Consider the following 14,806-nt stretch of genomic DNA (forward strand, 5'->3'; position numbering starts at 1 on the left):
GTTACGCATTTGTAATATAAACGTTAGAGAGCTTTCGCTGAACTTATTCAGCTGCACTCATGCATCTATTGAAGTGTTTTTCTTCGCGCTTTTTCCACGATATTAATGAAAACGCAGTCCAAACCGGGTCCCGTAACTTTTTGGGAGCAAAACACGAATGCGCATCTAGAAGGTAGCTCCACGCGGCTTCTTGTAAACATCGGCGGTCAGTATTCCAAGCAGTGCAATGAGCAAAATAAAGAGTCAATTGGGCGGGGCTCATAGTTCAAGAAACAGCCTAGAAAACGACGGTTACCCTGGCCTATTCTTCGTGCACATACGTACAATCTCTCCGAGTTTATCTATTCATTCCGCAGTAGGGCGCTGATCAATCAAACAACCAACGCTCGCCTGCTAGTGGTAGAAATTTAATAGGATGTAAGTTGAAATCGACGAATAAAATAAATTAACGAGGCACCTATACTCTGCGTTCCAGCATTCCCATTCCCTTAAACCCCTGTGATGCTTGCCAGTTGTGACTTTTTTTTTTTTTTATAGCAAAGAGCAGAGCCTGACTTTCCGCGAGCATCCGGTCTCTCGCAACATCACAGACACCAGAGTCAATGCAATAGCGCTTCCACTCCATTCTACTGTAAGCCAAGAGAGAAAACGGGCAGGACTTTCATTTCATTTATTTCATGCACTCGTGCTGAGGTGAGGGCTGAGAAAAGCGGCATTGAAACAGCTTGACAAGGCTCTCACTCCCTTAACACAAAAGCAACAGTGTCGGCCAGCAGAATTATTTGTGAACATCATGAAGAGCAAGCAGGAAAGGAACGGAAGAACATCTTTTCAGCATATTATTTATAGCTATTTCGAATTCCGAGAACATAACCGATTTCGCAACATAACAATAACAGCAAAATAAAAAGAATGCAGTATTCGTTGAACATTGAGAGTCCGTGCTGACGGATCATATAGGACATTGCTCTTATCATTGCAGTCTACAAACCTACCCAGCGCCATGATAAACTAAAGGTTTAGAAGTACTCATTTTTTTCGCCTTTGTTCTCATGTAAAGGCGCGGAGCTACATGTGGATGCAGGCAGACGCTAGTTTTGTTTATGATCAGCCTTTTTCCGGCCGACAGCAACAGATGTTTCCGGCCCACAGCTGCAGGCCGTTAGCTCAGCTTAGCAAGCAGTGCTGCTTTGGTCTAGAGTCGCTTCAAAGACATGAAATCAGTTTTGCTCGCAAGTTCCGAAACGTGGCATGATAGGATTGAACGGTATCAGATCGAATGCATTTTGGGTGAATCCGTGGGTGGCCTAAGTTCATAATAAGAGAAGAAATACACATTGTATTCACCCAAGTACAATAATGCGGGTGTAACGTGAAACCACGAAATTTCCACGGAAGCTTTCTTGTTGGCATAAAATTCTTCCGCGACCGAGTTTTGAGCCTAGAACAACATCCTGCCGGCCACCTGCCGGGATCAAGAGTCGGCTCAGCCCTAGTGATTTACCCTTTCGACTCCTCAATAAAGTTTGTACCACCACCACCAGCGCTTTTCAAGGCAGTCAGTCGCTCAACCAAACAGGCTAACATGGAAAGCTAGTCGATGACAACAGCGAAGCTCAATTGATCAACAACTTGAAGTGAAAATTGCATATGTTCGATGTTTTATAGGCGAATCCCCCAAGGTAGTGTATATTTGCAAAAAGGGAGAAATGATCTACTTTTATTCACTCGAGGTGTTTGGACGGATAGTCGAAAGTAACAAAGTTAAACTCGAGTATTTGGACTAGGCACAAGATAAACACTTTTTCTTTCACGTACAGTAACAGATAATTCCGAGATAGCAGCACGAAAAATGGTTAGAAATGTGCGGTGGTCCCAACAACAGGGTGCAGGTTTTGTTGTGGTGACAAATTCCACTCGAGAGACGATGCGCAGCTGGTAATACTGAGGGGCTTCTAAAGATGAATGATTAAACGTGTGAAAATTGCACAATCGAAATATTTTTGTTCGCCTTTCAATGTGAATTGCTTCCGAATTATAAAGCAGACACACCAGCCCCATATGAGTAATAAGAGTAGGTCGGGTTTACAGGGTTCGCGTGCAAAAGCAGATTATGACTAGCAGCTTACCGGTATCGCTCAAGAGGAAAGTATACAACAGTTGCATCTTGCCTGTACTCACCTATGGGGCTGAAATGTGGAGGCTAACCAAGACAGGTATACTTAAGTTGAGGACAACTCAGAGGGCTATGGAACAAAAAATGGTAGGGGTAACATTAAGAGATAGGAAGCGTGCAGAGTGGGTCAGAAAAATAACTCAAGTTACCGACATTCTAGTGGAAATTAAGAAGAAGAAATGGGCATGGGCAGGACATGTAGTGCGAAGAGAGGATAACCGATGATCGCTTAGGGTAACAAACTGGATTCCAAGAGAAGGAAACCGTAGCAGGGGGCGGCAGAAAGTTAGGTGGGTGGATGAGGTTAAGAAGTTCGCGGGGGTCAAGTGCATGCAGCTAGCACAGAACCGGCTTAAGTGAAGAAATATTGGAGAGGCCTTCGCTCTGCAGTTGGTATAGTCAGGCTGATGATGATGATGATGATGTGCAAAAGCGATTCGGGCGACGAGGGGCGCTGTACTGAAGTGCCCTGAAAGTATCGACCACCTGGAATTCTTTCATCTGCCATAAATTAACATAGTTGTCTATGCATATGTGAGAAATTCATTTCGTTGCCGCTTTATCTTTTCTTTTTCTCCCTTTGTTACCTTTCCACGCGTCGGGTAGCCTACTGGGAATCGCTTAGTTTACCTCCCTGACCTTCCGTTTTTTTTTTTCTGTCTTTCTCTGTTAGCAAGTTAGTATAAATAATCCTTAGCAGCTAGGCGCAGAAACCCAAGGAGTCTCAAATATGAACAGCACAATACACGCTAGGAACTCACAGTATACAGGAAATTACAAAATACTAATACAAATATCAAATAATAAAATGCATGAAAATCTCCATATGAAACAAATAAAGTGGAAATCCATCAGAGCTGAATTTGGACACCAAGTAACGTTTGCAATTGAAACGTACTCAAATCACAAAATACAACACAGAATAATAGCAACACACCGAGTAAACTTCAGAATGACATCCACATCGCAGTCGCTTCACGATATAAGTTTGGTTAGTCAGGGGAGCTACGATGCGAGTGATTCTTTTTCGTCAAGTGCTATAACTTTGCTTATTGATTTTATGTTAGTGTTAGAAAGATCGAGTTGGTTCCAATATCTATTTACGACAGAAAAAAAAAAAATATTTAAATCTCTTTGTGTTGTTTCAGTAAGGAAATGAATAACACTACTGTTTTTTTTTCTCTTTGTGCGGTTAAAGCGAAGTTAGACTAATGAGTATCTTGCATTGGTGGATTGGCATTTAAGTTTGGTAAGACGAAAGCTTGGCATGTTCCTAACTTAATGGATAGGGTAGAGGTGATAATGATACGATATGGCCTTATTACGTGCTGTTTATATATATATATTAGTAGACTATACTACAACCAAGTATTTCAGAGATCGAAGAAATGCACAATGCTCCTGAAGAAAGAACATTATTATCAGAAGGAATATGCGATTGCCTGCGGTGGAAGGTGGATAATATCAAGGATGTTATGAAGGCGAAAGCCTTTGATGGCTCATGCTGTCGTGGACAGAATGTGTCCCACTTTTGAGGCGTTCTGAGTGGCCGAGGCGGGATGCTTCCCTGCAATCTGCAATGCCACACTTGAACGTGCGCTCTGTGAAAGGTGGCTGTTCGTGGCCCTAAGGGGCTGTGACTGGTAGGTCAACGCCGCTTGCGGCGGGGGCTAGCCTGCCACCGAATTTTACGGCTCTTGTCGCGTGGCGTTCCTTGGCGCGCGTTCAAGTTTGGGATTGCAGATGGCAGGAACGCTAGACAAGAAGAGACCTCATGCTTTCGCCTTTCACTACTTTAGTCGCTAAAGTTCATCGTAATTTTTAATATCATCTATTACATCATGTATATTGGTCTGAGCAGGGGCGGTTGACTTCAATCGACCGTTCTCGGTGGAAAAATCTCTGAAGAAGCACGAGCAGAAATCAGTGAGTTTCAAGTTAATGGCTGCGTAGTTGCCTTTATCATGCAATATTAATAGCGGTTTTCTTTTACTTTAATTAGGGGGGAGTCATGGTAACTTACAAGTGTATGAGGAGTGTATTATAGAAGGATCACTAAGTCCCTGTAAATGAAGTAGCGGCAAGACTTTACCAGGGTAAGAAATTATAGCCAAGCCGACTACGTTAGAAGAGTGATTAATTTTGTTTGTGAGGTTTTCTGCGAGCAAAGATAGACCGAAGGTTAGGCAACTGTTAACTAATTCGCTTTCAGTGCTATTAATATTGCGGAACAGAGGTTGTGGTAGGTTAATTCTATTGAGAAAATTAAAGTCTCTGATTTCAACAATAGGAGTACGTATGATTATATAAAGCCGTTATGACGTGCAGTGCGTCAGGGAAATGAGAAACAAAGGCATCAATTAGACGGGGTGGCCATAGCAAACGCCAGTGACTGCAGGAGGAAATATTTTGTAGAATATGAAAATTTAATTTGAAGGAAAAAGAAAATCACGGCCTCCTATTTGTACGCTATCACTTTGTCCATTTGTTCTATCACGTCGAAAAAAAAAACACTTCAGAGCCACGTACAGACACTTTTATCCAGATTACAAGTGGTACCGTTATGTTGTAGTCCCTCGTGCCTGTAAGCTATCATGGGCGTGGAATTAGGGTGGGAAGCTTCAGATAATAGTATGAAAGGTGTGCGCGATACACCTGCAACTTTCTTTTTTTTTTAACAGATTACTTCATTATTTTCTCAGCAAGCAGTATTAAGCGAGTGAGCTATTGGGAACTACTCTAAAGGGAGCGCTGCCATGGCCGAGGATGTGTGGGTCAGAGAAAAGGGTAGCTAAGTGTGATACATCATATATCTCTTTCTAGAGCACTAGCGGATAGCTGAGTGCCATGGAATACAAATGTCATAATTGCCTTCTCGACTCAGCTAACGAGGGATTGCATTCTTTTGCAAGATGTTTTACAACCCAGAAATTTCGCGCCGTACGGCGTGAAGTTGGAGGCTAGAGGCTAAAGTCTGGCTTGCCATCTTGGGCTTATATAGAAATATGGTTAAATTTTTCAAAATTTCAGGCATGATTACAATGCCGAAAGTTCTATAGCGCGCTGCGAACGAACATTCAAACCCTACGCGCTTCGGCTAAAGCGCAGTAAGACAAATAGCACGTCTTGGGGGACATAAGGCGGACTTTTTTTTTTTTTTTCTCAGCTGCCGCTCTGGCAGTGTCCTAGCCTGGTTTAATCATAATGAAATCAGGAGTCTGCACAAGCTTGGGCGATTCAAGAGGAAGACAGTTCAACAGTTCAAGCAAAAACTCTGCTTGCGGCTCGATCTATCGTCGGTGACCGAAGGAAAAACGTAGACTCCGCGCAACACAAGATGGTCTCTGCTTCCAGTGGTCTCAGTTCATTCGATCAGTCTTCCAGTCGCTCACAGTGAGTGCTTGCAATGCGTACCAGCTCGCTGCCGCGTCTACGTTTCAGCAGCGCTCCGTGAAACACCACAGCTAGGAGGCCGAGTTATTTCGAGTTTTTTACTGTTTGCGTTATTTTAGGCAGTTGGTTTTGGGTTACTGCTTTAAAAACTAAGAATTTCTGGAGCACTTTCTCATGCACGTACTTCTACCACTATTGCAATGCCAATTGTTATTTATCTGTTTAAAAATACTGAAAGCAAATATTTTTATAAGAACAGAAAAGTCTTTGCAGTTGACCCTAATTGTCCCGGAACATGACAAAACACAAAGGCGTTTTTACGTTTTGCCTCCTATATAAATTCGACTGTCACGACCAGGGTTCCATCGCGCACAGCAGCCCAACGCTAGAGCCTGTAAGCTACGGCAGGTGGCTGGAAAAGTTTCGTCATTGCTATAGAAGTGAGTTTATCTGCTTTGCTTTCTAATACCAGGGCTATAATGCGCCCGTAGCAATCTCGGAACATTTTGACATAATGTACTCTAGTGGCTAGGCACCGGTCCTTCGGCACGTAAAAATTCGATTAGCTGCAATCACCCAACACACACACACACACACACACACACACACACACACACACACACACACACACACACACACACACACACACACACACACACACACACACACACACACACACACACACACACACACACACACACACACACACACACACACACACACACACACGCACGCACGCACGCACGCACAGACACACACACGCACATGCACATACACACACAGACACACACACACACGCACACACACACACACACACGCACACAAACACACACACACACACACACACACACACACACACACACACACACACACACACACACACACACACACACACACACACACACACACACACACACACACACACACACACACACACACACACACACACACACACACACACACACACACACACGCACGCACGCACGCACGCACAGACACACACACGCACATGCACACACACACACAGACACACACACACACGCACACACACACACACACACACACACACACACACACACACACACACACACACACACACACACACACACACACACACACACACACACACACACACACACACACACACACACACACACACACACACACACACACACACACACACACACACACACACACACACACACACACACACACACACACGCACGCACGCACGCACGCACAGACACACACACGCACATGCACATACACACACAGACACACACACACACGCACACACACACACACACACGCACACAAACACGCACACACAGGCACGCACACACACACACTCTCTCTGTCAACGCACCTTCTTTACACGTATGCTGTTCCTGCTTACCTGTCCAGTATTCTCGATGCTAGAGATTTCTGGGACACCTTTCATTTGTGAGACAATTGTGGATAGCATAATACAATGTTGTGCACCTAGTGTCCTCAATGGTCCAAAGCTGCGATGAGCAGCCTAAATCGCCTTTGAAGTTTCTCGCGCGCTTGCATTTAGTTGTTAAAGCTCCATTAAAAACCAATGGGCTGTGTTTTTATGTAATTTTGAAGCAACTGTAGAATATTGTGAGATAGTTTTTGATAGAAATGGTTAGCTTCAGATGCGTAAAGAAAAATTTCTTCTGAAGTTTATCCTGCTTTCACAGCGGGTATTTATGATTGCCATGGAAACCTAATTGGGGGCGTTTTTAAATATTGGTAGAAAAAAAGATAGCTGAAGTTTAAAGTAAAACTTTTTGTTGGCCTAGTTGGCCCACGATGACATGAAAAAAGCAATGCGAATGAAGTAGCCCGGAGGCGAAACGAAAAAGAGACAGAAATGACCGCTGACTGACAAGTAATCTCTATAGAGCAAAACATGCACAATATATTCGAAAGCAATGCCACTAACAATCAGATGCAGTCAGCGTCACCTGTTGTAAACAGCCATACAGCGATTAAAACCGAAATAGGGTGAAAGGCTAAAAGAATATGTCATTCTAAATAATTGTAAAATATTTAGCTGTCCTGGACGAAGTATACACCAAAAAGGTATTGTTGTCGACAGAGACGCCACGCACTTTCGGCCCACGGATGGAATTCGCGCAGACCCTCTCCGGGGTCCCGCCTCGGACTCGACGGGGGGTGCTCTGCTCCGCGCTGCGAAGTAGCTCTCGGGTTACTGGGCCATTCCGACCCCGGACATCTGGTCGGAGAGGGTGTGCGGAGAGGGACCGAGTGGACCGTGCCGCCACCGAAACGGAGCCCTTTCGGGCAGTGTGTGTTCTGTACGCCGTGCGAGCGAGTGTTGTAAACGAAGGGACAATACATCTGTTCCGTTGTTTTGTTTTGACGACTGTGTCGACTACAGTACATTGACGATGAATTAGTCAGGCATGCGCTGCCAATAACCAAAGTTTAACAGTGTGCTTCTAACAAGGCATGCTCACTCTCATAGTGCGATTTCAACGCGGCACTCACTCACGACGCGTCCCTTACACGCATGCAAACTTTGCCACATGTTAACGGAATCTGGCGGATCACCCCTTCTCTAGAACTGACAAACGTGTAGGAATGCCTACGCCCACATGTTTGTCTTTTAAACTTTAACTCCTCTAAACCTGGCTGCAGAGAGAAAGCTCAGCTACTCTTAGTTACACATGTATGGGTTCACCTATCCTTGGATCAAGTCAAGCGCGTAAGCCAGGCTGCAGCCGCAGTTGTTGCTGCCGCTTCGAACCTGCGTAGCGAGTAACGAGTTAGTTACCGTTGTTGGATGAGAAAGGGACTTGTCACCCCACCCTGCCCCGGTGACAAACATAACTCATCAACCCCATCATAATCAGCAGAATACCTTCCACTTGCAGTAAAGGCTAATATTTATCTTTTCGCCGTCTACTGTGTTATTATTTGTGAAAGATGACAATAACAACGATGCTGTCATTGTGTAGAAAATCAAACTGCTCTAGAGAATAGTAATTGACTTACAAATTCAGTCATTTTTTTCGCACCTGCCGATTCTGGTTCTTCCATTTACAATTTCAATAATAATGTTCGGAATCCGTTCATTGATAAAGATATCTCGCTGTTTGTTTACCAACTAACGTATTTAGGATGAAGCAGATTGTTTACACCGTCATTAGTGCTAGCCACATGCCAGGCTTTATAAACCGAAATTTTTCCAGCGCCCTATCCCCCTTAAAATTATTGCTCTTTAAGTAGGTATAATGAGCTCAACTCGAGTGCATGTCGTCAGTATGGAATCCTGCTTACGTGAACCCAACCAGTTCTCTAGAGCACGTTACAAATATTTCCGTTCACTTCATTTTTTCTATTTACAACCGAACAGTCAGTATATCGGGCACAAAATGTAAACTTGCGCTTCCCCCTTTACATTCAGGCTCAAAGGTTCGATCTTAATTTTATTTCATAAACGTTTTCTCTGCTATACAGGCAACTAATTATTTAGCTGCTCGTTCTCATTGCATTTGTCACAACTACAAAATTAATATTCATAGTTCCAGCACAAAAATTACAAGGCTGCGTTTTAGGCTGCATAAGAGTGGAAATGGCGAAAGCCATCGCTGCTATGATTTTCGTTATTACTATCGCTACTATAGTCATTACCATCATTAACTAAATACACCGACACTGTCATCGCTACCATCAGCGCTGTCATTATCACTAATTGCAGCGTCATTACGGTCTACGCTATCATCACTGCCATTATCACTAACTGCATCGTCATTTTCATCGCTACTACCATCCTTACGCTAGACAAGGATAATTATACGATCTGTTTCTGACGACTCCGGTTGCCGTCCGTTCGATGTGCCTGAAACAATTGAACATTGTTTCTTCAGTTGCAAAGATGCAATTCTCTTCTGGAACGAGCTGCAGAGAGCTCTAAAGAAATAATTTCGACTAAATTCGTACAGTTTGCGACGCCGTGTAGTTACTAGACCCAAATACGAACCCTGTGACATGAGGTTCCTTATTCGACTCCATAGCTTGTATAAGACGCGCATATGGGATCGCAACGCTGAACCTATTTTGCAACCAAGAAATCATTTTAGCCGAATGACACTGCAACTATTGCGCATTTATGAGGACATTAGAGAGATTTAGCTTACCGTGAACCGCGATCCGCCACTGTGACCCTCTGCCGCGCGTGGGCCGGGCGCACAAGCTGATTGGTCCCGACGCGGCAGGTCTATATGCTGACATCAAGTATGTGGCACCACCTATCGGCGTCAAGGGGATTTGGGCATGCGCAGTGGAACGCGCGGTGGCGGATCACGGTAGCGGATCACGGTAGCGGATCGCGGATAACGGTAAGCTAAATCTCTCTATTGACTTTCAGCCAGAATGGCTTTCGCTGTTGACACGGTGTTTATATTTGCCGCCTTTTGTACTTTCTGCGAAGATAGGGAAGCTCAGCAATGATTGACGGCTTTTTAAATAGTTTGTGTATATATCCTTTTTATACATAACCACATGTAATAAATATTGCGCATAAAAAAAATCCCAGCATGAAGTATTGGCTTGTGGGCTCGGCTGGTAATCGGAGGGATAGTGGTTCGATTGCCACTGAGGATGGATATTTATTTTTTTTTTTAGGTGTGAATTCGAGCGGACAATTCGTGCGCAGATTTATGTCGACCCACGCCGGCAATCCATTTGGCCGACACTTTCGTCCCCGTCACCCTTGAACAAAGAAGCAAAGGGAGGCGAAGTACATTTTTTTGTCATTTATTCCTATTATCTCTCCTGGAAGTAATAAGATTAGCCTTGTCGTTGCGCGCGTATCAGCGTGAGTGGGGAACCGATTTCTGGGAATGGTGGGGCGCCCTTTAGCTTCATAATCTGACTATTTTCGTTAGGTTCAAACAGGCGAACCGAGTGGACGAGCTTGAGCGTGTACCTCTGTTTCGTATCAGCGTCTGGAAACTGCATGGAGCTAACGTCGGAACAGCGATACGCGGCGAAGTTTTGCAATGAACTGTAGAAGCCACCCACCGGGGCACTCTTCCTGATCAAGGCAATCATGCTGTGTGCTGAATGCTATGCTGTTGAAATGCCACAAAGAATTTACCGACGGTCGTAAAGCCGTCCAGGTCAGCAACAGTTCGGGCGTCCGTCGACGACCGCTTCGGACGATGATGACAATAAGGTGCGTGCTTTACTGAAAACAGATCTGTTAGAAGTGTCCTTATGACTGCGGAGTTAGAGATTTTACACTAATGATGACGCTTATACGCATATAATTTTTCAGTAAAGCACGCACACACTCATTCTCGCCGTCCGTAGCCATCGTTCATTGTCGCCCGGATTGTTACTGGGTTAGTCCCTTTCACAGCCGCCTGTCAATGCTTTGTGTCCTTAGAACAGTCGCAATCAGCCCATCACACCATCGCCTAGATCATGACGAGTGTCTCGGTAGGCGACTTTCCCATTTTGTTGCGAAACTTCCCCGCGTACCTCTGTTCCGACTTCCGATTCATTTTCCTAGACACAGCTACAAAAGAGGGGTACACTCTCAAGCCCGTCTCCTCGTCTCACTTGTTCGAAACCATCTGAACTCGTCACATTGTGAAGCTGAAGGGTACCGCACCATTTCCCGAAGCTAGCTTCCCAATCGCACTCATACCGGCGCAACGCTATGACTAGTCTCATTACTTTCAGGACAGACCCTGTATATCACGCAAATGACCGCAATTGCGCTCAAATCATATCGGGCGATGATAACCAGTTTTTCCGCAGCTCTTTAGCTAGTATTATAAGCTTAGTGCAACCTTTTTTGCATAATATTTTACAGTATTTAAATTAACTTTCTAGTACCTTGTAACTACTCCTTTCGTTTATTCGCCGAGCCCTCAGGGTAAACAAATAAATCGTGTAAGAGCAATCTTACCTTCCAGTCAAACAAGGAACAAGGCGGGCTTTCGTAAAGGCTAATCGACAATAGGCCATATTTCCACTAGCAGCCATAAGACAAAGAAATGCACGGGACATAGTGAAACGCTATATATAGCCTTCACATATTACGAAAAATAATTTGATTCGATTAAAGCGTTAGCGGTCGTACAGGCATTACCGAACCAGTGTGTAGAAGACGTTTTACTATAATTGCTGAAAAATATTACGAGCGGTCACGCAGGAGCTATGGGCTTCCAAGCAGGAAGCAACAAAATTCCCACCAACAAACCTCATGTAAGGAGACTATCTCTCTCGCATTATTCGGTGTGCATTTACATAAGGCATTTAGTTATTTCCTTTGGGAAAACTAACGATCAATGCAGAATGCACTTCAAATAAACTTTTCTCAGATTACAGCAGAATCTGCACTGGAGAAATGCGTAAGCCTAAGCGTTGCTGTGTTGTCCGCGAGATGTGTCAGCGGGATTCCACGAGTGATAGATACCGGGCTTTTCCTTTCCTGTAACCACTTAAATAAATATAATTAATTACTAATCACCCACACCAACCATTTTGTCACTTGCGCATCTTTCCTTGATGCTCTGTTAGATGGTACCATTCTTTTTTCGAGATACGAACTTCTCCTCTTCCGCGAGTGACAGATACTGAGCCTTTCCTTTCCTGTAAACCACTTAGCTTGTTCTAATTAAGTTTAAACGGAGGCAAAACGAAGATGCGTCCGTGTGCTGTACGATGTCAGTGCACGTTAAAGATCCCCAGGTGGTCGAAATTACTCCGGAGCCCTCCACTACGGCACTCCTTTCACTCTTTCCGCTTTCACTGCCATCTTCCTCCGTCCCTTTACGGCGGCGCGGTTAAGGTGTTCACAAAACAAGTGTGACAGACATTTCGCCTGTCCTCTTCTGTGAATAATTTATGATTGTTATTACTCTAAATAATTTCTTAATTAAACCACATCAACCATTTTGTCGCTTGTATACCTTTTCTTGACGCTCTGTTCTATAGTACCATTCTTTTTCCTATATACCAACTAGTTTCTCTTTTACAGCGCCAACAAAGTCATGTCCACGTGAAATCCACCTACATAGCCATATAATGCGTAAGGTGCGTAATGCGTATTGCGTAAAGATGACCATAAGTCGACGCCCCTTTATATGCTTAGCGACATGCGCTGAAGTGGAACGACAGAACTTTAGTTGACATGTCCTATTAGAAGGCTCAGTACCGACCTTTCACTTTGAAGCTTGTCCCTTTTACCGAGGAGCCAGGATCATTGAACCCTTTTTCATGTGGCTGTATTTAGAAAGAAGGATGCAATGAGTCAGGTCATGTCAAACGTCCCAAACTTTACTGCGCTGTTGCTCATATTATAAAGGACAGCACTCGGTTGGTTACTCTCATACATTGACTTTGACGCTAAGCGCAATAGTTGCCACCGCACAAAACAATAAGCGGACAGTGACCTCGCAAAATTAGCAGAATGATTGCAGCCTTAATCGAGAAGCTGATTTTACCTTGCAAAAAGCTTGGAATTCCAGTAAAGTGATACTGATGCCTCCATCCATTGCTTTATTTGGAGCTTGTCAAAACTTTCACTCCATCGTTCTTGCTTAAATGTGTGTACTCTTCTCAAGAATTTGTGAAAATTAATAATATTTTGTGATGAAAAGAAAATCTGGAAGTCAAAGTTATGCAAGCGAGCGCAAAACCAAATAATGTAAAGCAGTGATTATTGCAATGAAATGGGCTCCATGAATGCAATACTTTAATATTGCTGTAGTTTCTGCTGCTGTTTTCCTGATGTTAGTTTCCTTTTTCTTTCTGTTGCTATTGTTGCTGTCAGAATTCGTCAAAGCGAATGCTATCTCACTCTACCATCTTGCGAGAAAAGAGGAAGATGAAGGTAAGGAGCTTTCAGAATATATCCAGATGCCTAATCATTGGCTAAGCGCAAGGTTTTGTTCAAAGGCTTTGCTTGTGCGTCTGCGGCTTATAAGACTGTGGGATCTTCCGACTGTACGTGCGAAATCGGTAACGGCAAACAATCGCTCGCGAGTTAAATTTGTTTCGGAAACCACACTAAACATCTCTACGAAAGGGCTTCGTCACTGCACCATGCAGCTGCTGCACAGCGATGCCTTTGCGATGTCATTGCCAGCTGATACGGTACTCCTTGCTCAAACCTTTTAGGGGTGCCTCCCGGGCACCTAGCAATCTTTACCAAGCGGGTGGTCACAATTATTTTGTATCCATATACTTCTATCTTATGAAGAGGCTAATGCTGCATTCGTTAACCTATTCAGTTTGAACACTCCTGCGTGTAGCGGGTGTTTCAAATAAGTCCATACGAATTTGTCTCTTAAAAACCGTACATGATACTTCAGTGCAGCCTGCGCAGGTTGACTGTGCGATACCCTAGGGCGGACGTTGCATAGAGTAGAATAGAAAGATGATTCATTCAATTTCGTCATTTTTGGCGGTCGGGCATATGATTCAATGGTGAAATTGAGGGATGTAAAACCCAAAGATGCACCTAGTATTTAAAATTATAAAGTCGGCTTCGTGGTTTGGGGTCATCATCAACAGCAGCCTGACTACACATACTACAAAATTTCTCTCACATACTTTCGCTTAACCTGGCCCTGTCCCAGCTCCTGCTTCTTAAACCGAGCAAGCTACCTATATCTTCTGCCCACCTAACTCCTGCTGCCCCCTGCGGCCACCTGCTAAGTTTGCCTTCAGTTGAGATCTGGAGAATTACCAGTAACGACCATAGACAATGTATTTACCATGACCCTTGATTGGAAATATTTTCCCTACTTGTTCTTCATTCTTGTTGTCAGAGAAATTCGTACATCCCCATCATCATCATCATCATCATCAGTCTGACTATACCCACTGCAGGGCGAAGTGCTCTCCCATATTTCTCCACTTAACTCGGTTCTGTACTAGCTGCATCCACTTGACCCCTGCGAACTTCTTAACCTCATCCGCCCACCTGACTTTCTGCTGCCCCCTGCTACGCTTTCCTTCCCTTGGAATCCAGTTTGATACCCTAAGCGACCATCGGTCATCCTCTCTTCGCCCTACATGTCCTGCCCATGCCCATTTCTTCTTCCTAATTTTCACTAGAATGTCGGTAACTTGAGTTATTTCTCTGACCCACTCTGCACGCTTCCTATCTCCTAATGTTACCCCTACCATTTTTCGTTCCATAGCCCTCTGGGTTGTCCTCAACTTAAGTAGAACTCTTTGTTA

The sequence above is a fragment of the Amblyomma maculatum genome, unplaced genomic scaffold (genome assembly GCF_055883805.1).
Source record: "Amblyomma maculatum isolate TAMU_Amacu unplaced genomic scaffold, ASM5588380v1 scaffold_13, whole genome shotgun sequence".
NCBI lineage: Eukaryota > Metazoa > Arthropoda > Arachnida > Ixodida > Ixodidae > Amblyomma > Amblyomma maculatum.